The sequence below is a fragment of the Gouania willdenowi genome, chromosome 4, assembly GCF_900634775.1.
Source record: "Gouania willdenowi chromosome 4, fGouWil2.1, whole genome shotgun sequence".
Lineage (NCBI taxonomy): Eukaryota > Metazoa > Chordata > Actinopteri > Blenniiformes > Gobiesocidae > Gouania > Gouania willdenowi.
In genome coordinates this window covers 29,793,292-29,811,023 of record NC_041047.1, presented here as the reverse complement: position 1 = coordinate 29,811,023, position 17,732 = coordinate 29,793,292, and the positions used below count along the sequence as shown (strand labels likewise).

At 38.8% G+C, this 17,732-nt stretch overlaps 1 protein-coding gene across 1 annotated transcript in view; it reads right to left on the bottom strand.

Moving 5' to 3' along the window:
- Positions 1 to 17,732, bottom strand: part of LOC114461509 (uncharacterized protein C1orf21 homolog) — a 68,652-nt gene that overhangs the window by 35,106 nt on the left and 15,814 nt on the right. The gene's annotated exons all lie outside the window — the stretch shown is intronic.

Genomic DNA, 17,732 nt, shown 5'->3' with positions numbered 1-17,732 from the left:
ATAGCCGACGATCAGATTTATTTAATTGGTTCAACCAAAATCGTGATCATGATTAAAATTTGATTAATTGTGCAGCCCTAGGTATACTGACAGAAAAAGGCTCAGACCCTCAAAAATATTAATACCAATATTTTCATGATGAGGAAGCCTAACAAGGTTTTATGACTGATTTAAGACATGCGTCAAAACTGATCCGTTATCATAAGAGATGAAATAGAAAGCTAACACAAGAGGAAGGCTACGTTTTAGAAGGTTATTTATCAAAGGCTCAGTAATTGTTATTAAACTTTAGTAATTGAGAATGTCAATGTAATTGACTTTCAGAGGAAAAATAATCATTTTAATTTGAATTGGAAAGAATGTCAGTCATTGTAATCATAATTGAGTTGTAATTGAACATGGATAATTGAAGACGTAATTGTAATTGGCCCATGCTCCATGTGGGTAAAGCGTCACAAAGGTTTTGCCTTCACAGAAGAATCTAAAAGCCCACATATCAAGTTGCACTGACGCGTGTAAACAGACTGAGAGCCAAGCCTTAAATCAGAATGACCCAAGTTAAAGGTAACAGCCCAGCAGCAGACACAAGGCTGTCACACGCACACGCACATACACACACTGCCAGGGAAAGACAAACACACTGACAAGACACATTACACTATAGATAGTCTCAGAGTCACTCACATATGTCGTAAGCTGTCAATGACAGAGCTCTTCAGACTGCTGTCAACAACAAAAAAATGCACACACGCACGCACGCACGCACGCACAGCAGCAGCAGATGATTACCCATCATCAAAATCAAATCCGCAGCCCTGTTAAAGAGAGTTTGATGGAAAGCAGGGTCAGATGAAGAAGAAAAGAAGCTTTTTAAAGAGACAGAACACAGTGAGGAGAAAGAACAGGAGGAGGCGGATGTGAGCAAAGAAAAGGATGGAGGAGGTGACACATCAAGAGGCCCCTGAAAATCAGTGTATGGGCTTCAAAAGGTAGCGCATCCACGTCCTCCCTCTTTTCATGTTTGAAGTTGGCATAAGGCTGGCGTTTTACTCCTGCAGCTTTTATCTCCACAACAGCAGGTGCACAGGATGCAGGCAGCACCTGCTTTGGCTATGTGGGAATTTTAAGACTTAATGGTGAAAGCTTGTGATCATATTATTATGAGTGTAAACTTGGCCTTCTTTACAAAATATGATACTGCTGTAAAACCAGCCGTAACTTTGTACAGCACTAAGTGCAAACTAAGGACAACAGGCATGTCCAAACTTTAATTGAGTTGCAGCAGGGAGACGTTTAAAACCTGCAGAACTGTGGCCCTCTATGACTAGGGGTGTCCCGACATAACTTTTCACTTCCAATACAATACAATAATGATGCCTTGATTGTTGACCAATACCATTATCGGTTCAATACAATGCAATATCAGCACGGATCATGCATACTTCTATGACTTATTTTGTATTGTGGAATATTATAAAAGGCTTGCTTAAGTGATATAAGAATTATTTTATAAGAAAACAATATGATATAAGTAGGTATGAGAAAAACTGACCCATTCGCAGTAACCAATGGGTTTAACAATCAATGTTCCATATTAGATATTAGCTTTCCGATATTGTAAGGTAACAGTATATGGACCCCTCCCTCAAACCTAATTTTAAGTCACATAATATCTATCTCCATGGAAATAACAGGTGGTTAAGGCTGGTTTTATTGTGATGCCCCACTGGATGTATTCCACAAACAAGAAGACTTAGTCATCAACATCCCCCACCAGATTGGTTGTCATTATGACACAACCTTTTCCCAAATTTCCTAAATTTAAGAACTTAGATGTATACATATGAAAATATTATCACATTAGAATATAAAATTACTAACAATCTTAAACAGTTTCAAAGCTGTTCCCTTTGAAGATGCCTCAGAGTCCATAAAAAAGGAAGCAAAGGCAATAACTACAGAAAAAATAATTGCGCGCTACTCATTTTGAAACTCCATCAAGGTTGTGAAGCCACACAACAAATTTGGTTATCCTACCTTAAATGGTTTCTGAGAAAAGCTGTCGCCTTTGAAGATACCTCGAACAGAGTTAATAAAACGGAAAAAGGGCAATAACTCTGAAAGAAAAATAATTGTGTGCTTCTCATTTTCAAACTCCATTAAGGTATTGATACCCTGAAGCCACACACCAAATTTGGTTATTGTATCTTAAACGGTTTCTGAGAAAAGTATCCCCCTTCACACTTTGTGGCAGGGGATAATAAACATCATCAATGCAAAATGTCTCAAACAACAGCTCTTTTTGATTTTTCAAGATCTGTGGAAAAACTGATTCCAATTTAGACTGAAACTACAGTTGATTGCCAATATCGGCCAATAATATCACTCATTTCTAATCATTTTTAACCTCAAACAAAAGAATATTCTACGGTTGAATAGAATAAATAACAATCAATTAAGACCTTAAAAATAACCTTAATAAATCTAATAAAAACATATATATATATATATATGTGTAGACATAGATGTATGATGTATCACATCAATAGCAGATCAGGACACCCTTATCTATAACTGATATTGGATATCCCTGATGTAATCGAGTATCTCAAACAAATCAATCAAGAAACAATGACAGTAGGCCTATACAAGAAATCAATACCGGCCAAATTCAGCATGTATTGATCATTTGCTGGTCATAATCTGCATTTTTATCAAATGTCATTGTGTGTGTTGGTTAGCTGGGGGGAAAGTCGGTGGAGAAACTTGATTCAGGGAGGGACTATGTCTTGATTGATCACAGGTGCATTGTGATTAATCACAGCAGTTTTATTTATCAAAGAGGCTATGATGGAGAGCTTGGAGCAGTTCTGCAATAGGAGCAGCTGACCGAAGCTAAAACACAGCTACAGGAGCTAATCTGAGCAGAACTGGGGGGCATTTCATCAACGTGTGGTTAAAAGAAGCAGGTTTACAGCATGACTCCTGGTTTAGAGTCTGATCACACTGGCTTTTTCCATTTCCTAAAACTCTTTTCAGCTTGAAGAGCAGTGGTGTTTAAGTGAAGTACACTTCCACGGATTTCTTCTGCAGACCCACAAGGTCGATCACAGATTTACTGATCAGACGCTATACTGATTCTATGCTGTGTAAACAGCTAGTAGAAACCAATGCAAACAAGAAGAAGTAAAAGCGAGGGAAAAAAGGATGGACAAGTTTAAGAAGTTTCTTGTAGTTTCAACAAAGTTGGTGTTATCATAGAGGACAACTGAAGCATGTATGATCAGACACTGAGCTATGTGTGTTTGCAGTGAAGCAGTAAGCGGAAAGGAGAGAGTATGGCTGTGTTTGTGTGTGGAAAGGAGGAGAGTGTTCTGCTCTGCTCCTGCAGCAACGCGCACACACTTTTCCGACTCAAAATCACTGCATGTTTGACTGCATCATTGCGTCACACGCTACTATTCGGCCTTGCTTTTAACTCACTAAACCGAAAGCCGAATGTGGCTTTTTTTGCAATTTCGGGCGAATGTATTCGGTGCATCACTGCAAAAACCATGATGGTAATGAACTTACACATAGCTTATAAGACTTTTCACACTCTCAGAAATCATGTTTGTCCCATCAATTGGAGAAGGGGTGTGGAAGCAAGGTGCGGTCTCTCGCTTACTGCTTCTTCCATTGGTTTTCAAAAGTCCTTGGATCAAGCAGAAAGTGGTATCACCGGAAAGTCATTGTCCCTCCTGCGTACGAATGTGCGTCATTCCCGGGTAGAGTCCGAATTCCGCCCGCTGGAGGCGAAAAGCACAATTTTCGTCGAGGAACCCCCGCTTGCCACTTGGTCACCTAATCCAGGCATAAATAACAGCCAACCACTCAACACAAACGGCCAAACGCACTGCGAGCTCACTTGCGATGTTTCCTACACATTTGCAGCATACAATGATGCTTGGCCCCAAGGGGGAAAAAAATACAAAACCTGAAGGAAAATGTCTCCAGCTCAACAAACTAACGCACTTCCGTCCACATAAGTAGCAGTAGGCTAGGTCTTCTTCTGGCAATGCTCTGAGAAAATAACCTCCATTCAATGCTGTCTTGGTGTGGTGCATTACGTTTAATCTGGTTGGTCGGCTATTATGTGATGCATATGATTGTTGTTTGGTCGTTTCATTTTTTTGTACTGTCACAATATCCGTTGATCATTTTAAAACAAAAACTTATAAATTACTCAGTAAAGGTTGAGTGAAATAATGTAACAAATTACTTATTTTAAAACACACTTAAGTACAAGTAAAATGACTGATTTAGAAATGTACTCAAAAAAGTACAAATACCCATAAAAGGAACTACAGAAACTTGTAATCCATTACTGTCACTTCTGCCAGGCAGCCAGCAGGGGCCGTAATACTGAGATTAGTGTGGTGATAATGACTCACTGAGACAATAAAAGCTATTAGCTTCAGCTTGGCACTTAGCTTTGAAAGCATAGATAAACAAATGTTGAGTGCCTCGAGGAGATGTTAATACCCCAGGAGAGTAAACTGTTGGGTATGATAGAGGTCTGCAACATCACAGTGTAGCCGCCATTATATAAAACGTGTCGTTCAGAATGGGGTCGAAGGACATATGGATCTTTTTGCAACCCTTAAAGAGAGACCATTAATCAAGCAGATATTACACATCAATTTCTCAGAAGACCTACAGGTGAGGAGAAGCTGCACTGAGGGAGCGACAATCAAGGCACCCACACCTAAACACTGGCACAATGTGTGTGTGTGCATCTGTGGCTTAAAGTGTGTCTCAGACTGAGAACAATTTATCAGCCTATTCCAGACAACGTGGGACGCCTCATACGACTCCTGCCACTGATGCTACCACTCAATTATGCCTCTTTCACACACACACGGAGACGTTCACACTCAGAAACCCACCACTGGAGACACAGCTGGAGAATCCTAATGCAGTCTCAGGCAGGTTGTCATAAAAACACAGAAATAATCCCATCCAGACAAATCTGCCTCTTAACAGATTTTAAGTAAAGACTGCACCAAACGGAGCTGCATCCATCCACACACTGACACGTAAAAAAGTCACAGCAGCACAATAAAATAAATAAAGCTAAGGAGGAAAGCCAGGCAAGGGCATGGAGAGGTGAAAAAAAAGCCACAAATCACACAAGAGAAAAGATCTTAGACAGAGTTGGCTTACCAATGCCGTCCTAGTGAAACAAAAACTGGACTAGAAAAGGCCTGATGAATTTGAAGTTTAAAAAGCGTCTGTCGTGTGGGCAGCATATGTTTGAAAGGCTTTGATTTGCATGTATTGAAACATCAAATTGTGAGTGGGAGCGGACTAAGAATAGATGGAGCAGTCCCACAGCTATTGTGTGTGCTGAGATAATGCAGGCCTATGTGCATGCAGAAGCCAAGCAGCTATTACTAGGGTCATACATTTAAGCAACATCTAGCTGGCAGACTATCACAAAGCCAAGGGCAGTTATAAATAAACAACAGCAAAGGCTATAAAAAAAGAGGACAAAAATCAGTCATGGTCATTTACGTTTGGTATTGTATGAAGTCAAGAGGCAAAAAGTCACGTATGCACAATACAGAAAGATACTGAAGTATTTTAGATGCATCTTATCACAGTGGTTAACTTTAGGGGCGTTCCGATCCGATATCGGTCCGATATGAGCCTGAAAACAAATATTGAATATCGGATTCAAATTTCCGATTCATTTATTTTTTTGCAATTTTTTTTTACATTTAATACTGTAGATAATATGTTGAAAGTTAAAATTTATGAAACCAATTGGTTAATAACAAATGGGTCAGTTTTTGTCATACCTACTGTTGCTGATTATTGTTCTCTGTTTGAGTAACATCACTTTATCAAACCTTTTCTAACATTCCACACTACAAAATAAATAATTACCTTTTTAATAAAAAATAAATAAAAAAAGTAAGAAATTTAAGTTTGATTCATGCTGATATCGGATCGGATCAATATCGGTGTCGACCGATACGCAATATCGGTATCATATTGGAAATGAAAAAGTTGTATCGGGACATCCTTAGTTAACTTATACATCATCTTACACTACTTAAAATTTAGGCAGTCAAAACCAAGGTTGGGGTCAATTATAATTGTAATCGCATAATTGATAATTACTTACAAATATGGGGTAATTATAATAGTAATTTAAAAACCTGTTGTCGTCGTAATCATGATAAAATTGTAATTGAGTTTAGATAATTGACTGTAATTGGAATTGCCATGAAAATTCAATTAAAAAAGTCAATTATAATTTAACGCAAAACCTGGGAACCATGTTACATATGTAGTTAATTATTAAATGATGTCATCTCAAGCTTTCCCACATTTTACCATTTAATTTTTTTTTTAATCTAGGTGTATACCGACACAAAAAAGGCTCAGATGCCCAAACCAAATATATTAATACCTATATTTTCATTGATTAGGAAGTCTAACAAAGCAACCAATAGACAGGAAAGATAGGACATTTGATGACAGATAATTGTTTCAGTGTATTTTACAGTTGATTTAGGACCCGTTATCATAAGAGATGCTAACACAAAGCTAACACAAGAGGAAGGTTAACTTTAAATTAGGTTATTTATTTCAGGCTCAGTAATTGTGATCAATTGTAATTGAACTTTAGTAATTGAGAAAGTCATTGTAATTGACTTTGAGGATAAAAATATTTGTAATTTAATTGTAATTGAAAAAAATGCTGGTCACTGAAATTGAGTTGTAATTGAACATTGATAATTGCAAATGTAATTGTAACTGAAAAATGTAATTGACCCCAACCCTGGTCAAAGCAAATACTGGAAGTTAGACAAGACAGGAGATCTGTCAGTGGTGTGAGAAACATTCCACTCTCTGAAATTAGGAAAGACTTCCCATGACCTGATCAGAACAAATAAAGAAAGATAAGATACAGTTTGAATAATTGAGTCCATTCTCAGACAGCATCTCCCCTCAGTTAAAATTAGGAAGAGTTTATTAAACACGAGATGTTTAGGAGAGATAGATTTGGCCTCACTGAAGCAGGAACTGGGTTTGCATGCTGTCCCTGCGTGGGATGAATGTTTTTAGGGTCCTTCCCACATTTGGTGATAGTCGTAAATAGGCCTTTATATCTGTGACTAACAGTGTTTTCCCCCGGGAGGCAGATATTTAGTGATGTTTGGGTATGCACTGATCAGGGCAGATATCAACAATGTGATCACAGCAGAGTTTGTAACATTGGGCCAAAGAAATGAATCTATGTGTGTGTATCACTAGATTCTCCGACTGTGCTATTCGCTACTATTTTAACTCACTCCACCGAAGGCGGCTTTTTTTTGCAATATTCGGCCAAGTATATTCGATTACCAAATATTCGGTGCATCCCCAGTTTAAACTTTAAAGCAATATAGATACAACAATAGCAGGATTTTCTAAATTCGAAAAAGAAATATGACAACTGAAAAGATGAAAACCGAACACATTTGTTCCAAAAGTTGAAAAAGGTTCTGTTTCCACCCTTCCTTGCTCTTCCACATTTTGTAAAAATTCAGCTCCACCCTGACTTATAAGGGGTTTTATTCTCCCGATATGTGCTCGCCTTTTGGCTATAATTCGAATTGCGCCCGCTATAAGCCCTGGAAATCTGTGCTCGTAGCTCAGTCCCATCAATGGAACAATGGGCTTTGGCCAGGCACGGTGCCTCGTCCCTGGGTAGAGTCCTGGCTGGTTGGCCCTGGTAGTCTCACCAGTACAAATTGCACCCGTTGAAGAACTTTTCAGGAAGGTAAAACTCTGGAAAACGGGTGAGTTTTGGAAAATAAACCTAAAATACTATGTTGTTGGGGTTTTTAGAACAAATGGAGATGGGTGAAAAATAGCATAATACTAGATCTTAAAACAAAACTTTTAAATCTGCTGTTTGAAGTGCACTAACATTCACCCAGTAGGCTTAGGTGTTTTAATTATTGAAAAAGAAGACACATTGATGCTCAAAGGTCATGCAAAATCATACTTTGCATCATCTTACCCTATTTGAACATACTTCACTGAGCAATGCAATTACTGCAGCCACATTAGCTGGAGTCTGTATCAGGCTGCGTCCGAATAGTCCCATCTATCTCCTTTCCTATCTACTTTTCCTTAACCCTGTGGATGACATCACGGGGTTAAGGAAAGGTGTTAAGAGACTTCCTAAAGGAGTTAGGTATAGGCGATCACATTGTTTTGACAATCAGACGCACTTTCACTAGTGGACGTAATAATCCGATGGTGGCAAAGGTTAGTGATGTCCGCCTTGGGGGAAAAAAAAACTACAAGTTTCCAAAAATGGACTACTAAAAGCACATTTATAACACTTTCCTCTGGGCCTCTAACTGCTGATATAATCTCAAATATCACAAGGTTTGAATGTAAATCAAAGGAAAAGAAGCTACCAGACTACAAGGAATAAAAGTGAAACTAAAAGAACGTCATTGAGAATGGTTGCTCACACTCAACTTCCACTCAGAAATCAACATTAATCCAAAAATAGGTATGATTTTATGAAATTGTTACATTTATGCAAGATATAGGCATGCAAATGTACAACCACAAAAAGCATTCCTAGGTGAATGAAATATTTTGAATAAAACATGTGGCTAAAAAATGTCTCTTTTTCTTGGACGACAGAGTGCTCTGCTTTATGTCATCATGACTTTCCATGAACCCTCAGATGATCAGGTCCCTTTAAATGTTGTCTCAGCATTATCTGGTCTCCTTTGGTAAAGGATGCATCAGTGTTTCCTAGGCTAAATGAGGTTATAAAGGAAGCATTGAGCCTCCTTTCCTTAGCTTTTAGACAATTGGAACACTTCTTATCATGACAGCCACTTAAACTTAAACACAATGCGAAGTGGATAGGAAAGGAGATAGGAGGGACTATTCGGACACACCCTCATATGTAATATCACCCTCCACTGTGCCATCTGGTTGACCATAGCGGGACGTTGCTCAAGGTCTCTTCAAGCCACTGAACTGTTCTGCTCTGAGCGTGTCTTCTCCTGCAAACACTGAAGTGTGTCAATGGGCCAAGATGAATCTGAGGTGCCAGTAAAGATGACCTCCCCCTCTATCCCTCTCTCACACACGCACAACACTCACAATCCAACTCAACATTATCTAATAAACATCCAGCGCACAGAAGGGATAGAGAGTCTTTACACCTACTGGCACTAATCCATCTTGGTGTTGGCGCTTCTCACTCATCACATTCATGTTTGCCAAAGTAAGCAGTGACATAAGCTAAAGATATATTTACACACTCAAGTCAAAGGGTGCAGTTTGTGTCATTCTAACTCAACCGCTGTGAACAACAGAGCATTTGGCAAAACAAAACACTTCAATGCTCATTATTGTGGGCCAAGCTGTGCCTTTAACCTGCGCATGCATTACACCCATGTCCTGAACACAAAAATGACTTTGCAAACACATTAAAAGACCAGGGCCTGCATACTAAAGGTACAATGTGACCTTATTCCACGTACTATGAAAACCCCTTATTTACCAGTCAGTTTGTCAAAGGAGGGACCTAAAAAAAAGGGAGCTCCAAGTGTGCTTGTATAAACACGCACATATACACGCAGTGCAGACAGGCTGTGCTGTGTGCAGTGCAAAGGTTGCTCAAACACAGGGTTGTGTTAGACACAGCACCAGCAACCAGAGCCTGAAAAACTGGCTCGACACGTGACAGAAGGAAGAATCACAGACAGGCATTTTTGTGTGACATGTTGTCATGTTTTGGTAAAGATTTTATTGTTGTCTGTGATGCATCACTAGTAACATGCTTCCAGTTATATGAGAGCTAGGTTTTGTTTTTTTAATGTCATCCCTCATTGAGGCTGGAAAAAGTAGACCGATTGTTTTAATGTCCCTAGTTAATCCAATGATGAATCAACCTGCTTTGGAGCCGGCCCAGAACAAGCGGTTCCAAATGTGACTCAGCACATATTTGGTTTTATCCTGCTGCACTGCTGAGGGATGAATTACTCTCAGATGTTTAGATTGACTAATATTGAAATTAACTTGAGCAGGTTCTTTCTGTGGGGTTTCTTGCCTCATTCAGGAGTGCAAGATGGGTCTCTCAGTGAACACAACTGAGTAAAAGAAATGGTCCTTTGTTAAACTCCGTGGATGCCAGTGAAAACTTCAGGTACAGTGCCTGTCATAAGTATTCACCCCCGTGGATGATTTGTCCTTTTATTGCTTTAATAAATACATCAAGGTAGAAGAAAATGTGCTTTTTTCCACACAAAAAATGATTGGAAATGAGCATTTCTGAGCATGCAGGAATGTAAGAAGTTAATAAAATCAGTCTGTCTACACCAGGGGTGTCCAATTCCGGTCCTTGAGGGCCACTATCCAGCATGTTTTAGATGCTTCCCTCTTCCAACACACCTGATTCAAATGATCAACTCCTCATCCAGCTCTGCAGAAGCCTGATAACGATCCTAATCATTTGAATCAGGTGTGTTGGAAGAGGGAAACATCTAAAACATGCTGGATAGTGGCCCTCGAGGACCGGAATTGGACACCCCTGGTCTACACAAACAAACTTTATGCTTTCACGGTTTTAAATTACATTTACTAGCGTTAAGAAAACTCCATGTTCCGTGATTTTTAGACAGACCAAAAAAAGAGATAATGGCCCAGTCGGTTTACGCTCAGTGGGCGTGTCAGGAACCTGGATCGAAGAATATGCGAAGGAGATAGGCGCGTAAAAAAGGGCTTAGTCCAGACTGGAAAATAGGGCCCATAGCGTCTGTTGCCCAGGTTCTACACTGATCAAAGCTTTATGGGAGAGTAGCAATGAGGAAGCCACTGTTGAAGAAAACTCATATTAGATCTAGAGTTCACCCAGACATGTGGAAGACGCCATAAATAAATGGAAGAAGGTTCTTTGGTCTAATGAGACCGAAATCTAGCTTTTTGGCCATCAGACAAAACATTATGTTTGGCGAAAACCAAATACTGCACATAACCAAAAAGAAGAAGCATGGAGGTGGCAGCATCATGCTGTGGGGATGTTTCTCAGCCGCTGACCCTGGAATGCTCATAAAGGTAGAGGGGAAAATTAATGCTGCAAAATACACTGATATCCTGGGGAAAATCGTATTCAGTCTGTGAGAGAACTAGGTCTTGGGAGACCATTTATTTTTCAGCAAGGCAATGATCCAAAGCATACTGCAAAAGCTACATAGAATGGCTAAAAGACAACTAGGTTAATGTTCTGGAGTGGCCGATTCAAAGCCCAGACCTCAATCCTATAGAGAATTTGTGGCTGGACTTGAAAAGGGCTGTTCATGCCCAATACCTGCGCAACCTGACACAGCTTGAACAGTGTTGTACAGAACAATGGAGAAAAATTGCAGTGTGCAAATATGCAAGACTGATTGAGACTAATCCACACAGACTTAGTGCTGTGATCACAGCCAAAGGTGCATCTTCTGGTACTAAAGTTATTTTTCTTTCAATATTTTTGTTTATTTGACATTACTTTGTATAGGCCCGTTTCTGTTGCGACATTAAACAGTTTTTTAGGTACTCTATGCTGAATAAGATAGAGATCTATAACAATGAAATGGCACGCTCTACATTGAATGGTACATCATCCAACTGCACAAACTGAATGACTGTATGTAGAGTTTTGTCAGGAGCAATTTTCAGAATATAACTGTCATACATAGGTACTATAAACAGAGTGTGTGGTTTGGTTAGAGAAATACCTACTTTGGGACAGGCTGAAGGCTTTTCTGTGGTTTTCACTTTTCAGTGCTTCACATATTCCATGAAATACAGTTGATGAGTCACTAACATGGGAGCTCCTAATGCTAGGACATCTGCATCTTTGTGGCCAAGAGGACCCCTTTTAATGGGGGGAACTTAACTACAACAATGTTAACGTAACATGCACTGGTAAATACCTTAGCTATATTTTATCTATGAAACAACTCATTTAGAGCTGTGTGAACATGAAACCTCAATGTTTTAATCCAAAATATTACATTTATTAACAACAGATCTCAAAGTTTTCAAAAAAAGTAATGCTTAGGTAGTGAGTATATCTGAAATGTATCATTTGCATTTGTTAAATCATCAGAAGTTTTTAAAAGATATATTAATGTCGAAATTTCTATTATCCAAGGCTGAATTATTCTTCTCCTTTTAAATATAAAAATTGAATTACGATATATCAATATCTACTGCAAATTATATCTACCAAAGAAGATCAGATTCTTTTTGAACAAGGTTTATTTATGATTTTTACAATACAGTCATCAGAATAAGCCATTCTCATTATTGAAATAAAACAAGGAACCCCGCCCCCTCCACCCTCCCACAGAAACATTGAGGAAGCCACAATAGTCAAAAGATTACAAAATAATAATAACAATAATAATGAAAAACATACAGTAATTAAACAAGATAATGATAATACCTAACAATGATAACAATAACAAAGAAGAATATATGTATACATATGCATACACACATAAAATAAAGACGAGTAAACAAAATACAGTCCAGTGAGTTACAATAAATTATACATTACGTCATCTTGGTCACAAACTGACTTTGGAAAGCATAGCTGCGAGGAGCAGTGACATGTGGACCAAAGGGGCACCTAAAGACCAAAGAAAGTTTCTAATGTTTGGGTTTGTAATATCTGTTACAGAGAAAGAACTTAAGGTTCAGTCACTTATAAAATTATCAGAGCTTAGACTTTCAACATGACTTAGAAAGGGCTGCCATGACAGTAAAAATTTGTCAGCTGACCCTCTGACTGTATACCTTATCTTTTCTAGTTTAACAAAGTACAGCATGTCTTTAATCCACTGTGTAAATGTTGGAGGGTTACATTCTTTCCATCTAATCAAAATCTGTCTTCTGGCTATAAGAGTGGCAAAAGACAGACAGCTTTGTGTGTGGTGTTCCAAGCCCAGGTTTGTCGTCTCCACACCAAATACAGCCAGGAAGGCAGATTGTCTTAAGTCCTTGCCTATAATTTTGGAAAGTGTATCAAATATGAACTTCCAGTAATTAGATAACCCAGGGCATTCCCAAAGCATATGAATTAAAGTGGCTGGGAATTGCTTGCAACGATCACATATGGGATTTATATTTATTAAAAATCTTGAAAGTTTAACTTTGGTCCAGTGTAGCCGGTGAAATATTTTAAATTGCATGATGGTATGTTTCATACATATTGAAGATGTGTATATTCTGTCAATCATCTTTGACCATAGGATGTCTGAAACGCCCACACCGAGGTCCTTCTCCCAGATGTTTTTAAGAGACTTTAGACTGGTTGAGCTTTCTCCCATTAGTAACGAGTAGATGTCACCTATCTTTCCCCTCTTGGATGATCTGAGATCATAAATCAAGTCCAGGAGAGTGTCTGGGGGCTTCAAAGGGAACTGGGTGAGATTAGAGGAAATAAAACTTCGGATCTGTAAATATCGAAAGAAATGAGACCTTGGGATTCCAAATTTTAAGACAATCTGTTCAAATGATGAGAACAGGCCATCCACAAACATATCTCCAAATGAACAGATTCCCTGTCTTGACCAGGCACCAAACAAAGAATCTGTCAAGGGTGGGGTGAAAGCATGGTTTTTCGCAATAGGAGCAAGTAATGATAATTGACAGATCCCAAAATGTCGTCTAAACTGTTTCCATATCTTTAAAGAATGAATGACAACTGGGTTTGAAGTATAGTTAATTAGAGGCTCTGGATATGGTAGAGATGAACATAACAAAGCAGATAGTGAGGTGTTATTACAGGAGTCTTTCTCTAGAGTTAGCCAGGCAGGTACAGCCATCGTTTTGTCATTTGCCATCCAACAGGACATCATTTTAATATTCGCAGACCAATAATAAAACTGAAAATTTGGTAAACCGAGTCCTCCATGCTGTTTAGGTCTTTGTAATATAGCATTGCTTATACGTGGTTTCTTTTTATTCCAAATGAAAGAGGTGAGCTTTTTGTTAAGGGAGATAAAAAAGGTTTTGGTTAAATAAACTGGTACACACTGGAACAGATAAAGAAGCTTGGGTAATAGATTCATCTTTATGGTGTTAATTCTACCCCCCAAAGATAAGGGTAACAAATCCCAGCGCTCGAGATCCTGCTTCAAAGAGGATAAAAATGGTGGAAAATTTGCCTTGAAAAGATCTTTAAATTTGTGTGTGACCCAAACACCCAGATATTTCATTTTTTCCAAACATACTTTAAATGGCAATGAACACACAGATAGAGAGTCCCTTGTCATCTGATTTATGGGCATCAATTCGCTTTTGGAGGCATTTATTTTGTAACCCGAAATTTTACCAAATTCCTTTAGGATATTTAGGGCGACAGGAAGAGATGAAGAAATATTCGATATAAAAAGTAACATATCATCTGCATAAAGTGAAACCTTGTGTTCCAATCCTGTTCTTGTAATTCCTGTTATATATTCATTGCTGCGCAGGGCTATCGCCAGTGGTTCTACTGAAATGGCAAAGAGGAGAGGGGAGAGTGGACACCCCTGTCTCGTCCCTCGTGTTAGTGGGAAAGGGGATGAGATATTGTTATTAGTTCGTACAGCTGCCATCGGAGAGCTATATAAAATTTTAATCCACGATAGAAACTTGGGACCAAAACCGAATCTATCAAGGGTGCAAAATAGGTAGTCCCATTCCACCCTGTCGAAAGCCTTTTCGGCATCCAATGATATCACTACTTCAGATGTGTTAGGTGGAGATGGTCCATAAATTATGTTTAATAGACGCCTAACATTGGAGGAAGATTGTCGATTTTTTATGAACCCAGTTTGGTCTGGTGAAATTATGGTTGGGAGGACCGTTTCCATGCGGAGTGCAATCAATTTTGAGAGAATTTTGTTATCAACATTAAGCAGCGAAATAGGGCGATAGGATCCACAATCCTGTCTATTTTTCCCTTTTTTAAAGATAAGTGATATGGTGGCCTGTCGTAATGTATCAGGAAGTGAGCCAGCTGAAAGTGATTCGCTGAATACCTTGTTTAAAATAGGGGCCAATTTTTCAGAAAACATTTTATAAAATTCTGTAGGAAACCCATCAGGCCCAGGGGATTTCCCACTTTGCATGTATTTAATGGCCAGCTCAATTTCTCTAATAGAAAATGGAGATTCCAGTTTAGCTTTCTTTTCCAGGTCAATGCGCGGGATCTCAACTTTTTGAAGAAATGACTTAATTAAATGGTCATCTTTCAGTGATTCAGATGTATACAGGTCACTATAAAACCTCCTAAAACAGGAGTTGATCGCAGAGTGATCCACACAAATCCCCCCTGACTCATCCTTAATCTCTTGTATTGTCTGACTTGCCGATTTCTGGCGAAGCTGGTATGACAGTAGCCTTCCCGTTTTTTCACCGTGTTCATAGTATGTGTGTTTGGATCTCATTAAGAGGTTTTCAGCTTTTTGGGTAGTCAATAAATCAAATTCTTTCTGGAGAAGGAGGCGTTCTTTAATGCCGTCAGCTGACGAGGATGTTGCCAATTGCAGATCAAGGTTAGAAATATTTTTAGTTAATTCATTAATGCGCCTATTTCTAGTTTTAAGCAACTGTGCATTGTAAGAGATGATCTGGCCTCTTAAGTATGCCTTCAGTGCTTCCCACACTGTTGATGATGACATTCCTGGTGTTTGATTAATCTGTAAAAAAAAAATCAATCTGTGTTGAGATAAATTCTGAAAATGTTTTTTCAGAAAGTAACCAAGAGTTGAGCCGCCAGGGCCTATGAACCGGCTGTGTAACGGGTAAATTAAGCTTTAGGGTGTGTGGAGCATGGTCAGAAATAACAATTGCTTGGTAATCGCATTCCTGAACCAATGGAAGAAAACTCTTATCCATAAAAATGTAGTCAATTCTCGAGAATGATTTGTGAACAGGCGAAAAAAAAGAAAATTTACGAGCAGTTGTATTAAGAGTGCGCCAGACATCAACAATACCATAGGTATTAAGAAACTGTCGAATTGAAGAGGCTGCTTTGGAGCTTGGGATGGCTTTAATAGAACTACGGTCTAAACTAGGGGTCAAAACACAATTCATATCTCCACCCAATATCAGATGATGTTTATTTAAGTCAGGGAGTCGGGAGAAAAAGTTTGTGAAAAATCCGGTGTCGTCCCCATTAGGGGCATACACGCTCGCCAAGACAACAGGTGCGTCGCTGAGTCTGCCCGTAACAATGACGTATCGGCCCAAAGGGTCTGCATCGACCTGAGAAGAAATGAAGGGTACTTGTTTCCTAATAATGAGTGCTGCTCCTCTGGACTTAGACTGAAACTTTGAATGGTAAACTTCACCAACCCATCTAGCGTGGAGGCGGGAGTGATCACCCAGCTTTAGGTGGGTCTCCTGGAGGAAAGCTATGTCAACTTTTAACTTATGTAGATGCGTAAGGACTCTATTTCGTTTCACAGGGTGGTTCATGCCTTTAATATTCCAGCTTGCGAATGAAATTGGGCATGACACTGCTCCTCTAGCCATTACAGGTTGCGCCACAATGAGAGATCATAAATTTCTCTTTGCATTGATACGTTTTGGCGCAACCAGAGTTAAATAATAGTAATAAAATAAAACACTGAACAATAAAGAAAAACATAAAAAAAACAAAAAACAAAACAAAAAAAAAAAACAAAAAAAAACAAAAAACAAATGTGAGTACAAAAACACTGTATGCTTCCTCCCCCCCCCCCCCCCCCCCCACCCCTTCTCACCCATCTTAAAATGGGCAGAAATGTTCCCCCCAAAACAAAATCCACACAGTGTGCTTGTGGTAGGGAAGCTACTGAGCCAAAAACGTAAACTCAACAGGGCATAAAATTGTTTGGGCATAGTTGTAAAACCAAGAATAACCCTCTACAATAAGGTTCAGTTAACTCAAACTTAAAACAAACTATAACCTATATTACAACAGGCTGATCTTGACTGCTACTTTAAAATAATGTGGCACCATTCACCCTCCATAGAAAGATGAAGAGGTAGGATTTAAAAAATAAACATAGATTATAAAGTATTATTTTGAGATAAAACTCCAGCCTCTTTCATTTATATTAGAACTCAAAACTCCTGATTAGAAAACTAGAATTTACAACAAGATATTAAACTATAACAGACTGATTTTGACAGTAACTTGCAACTGGTGTGGCACATATCACCCTCCATATAAAATATGAAAGTCGATGGTGAGATGGTTAATTAAACATAAACAATCTATTTAAACATCAGAAAACAATAACGTAAGGGTGGATTCAACAAATCCTGCTTCAGTTTTATGGAATTTTCAATTATTGAGGATAAAATCCTCAGAGATGAGATTTAAAGAATACATTAACATTACAGCAATTTGAACCTATATAATACAATATAATATAATAATTGTAACGTAAAGGATGGGTCAAGATAAACATGCTTACATTAACCTTAACATACTGTCAGCAACACTTGCACCCCAACGAAACCCTTTAAGTTTCTGTGTAGTTAGAGTGAATGATAACCTTCCATGGCGTGTAGTCTCTAACGGGCAGCAGTTCCTGGTTTGCTGATGTTCTGTGAGATGTACCGCTGAGCATCCTCTGGAGAGGAGAATACTTTGTCCAGTCCGTTGTATGTTATCCGAAGCCGTGCCGGGT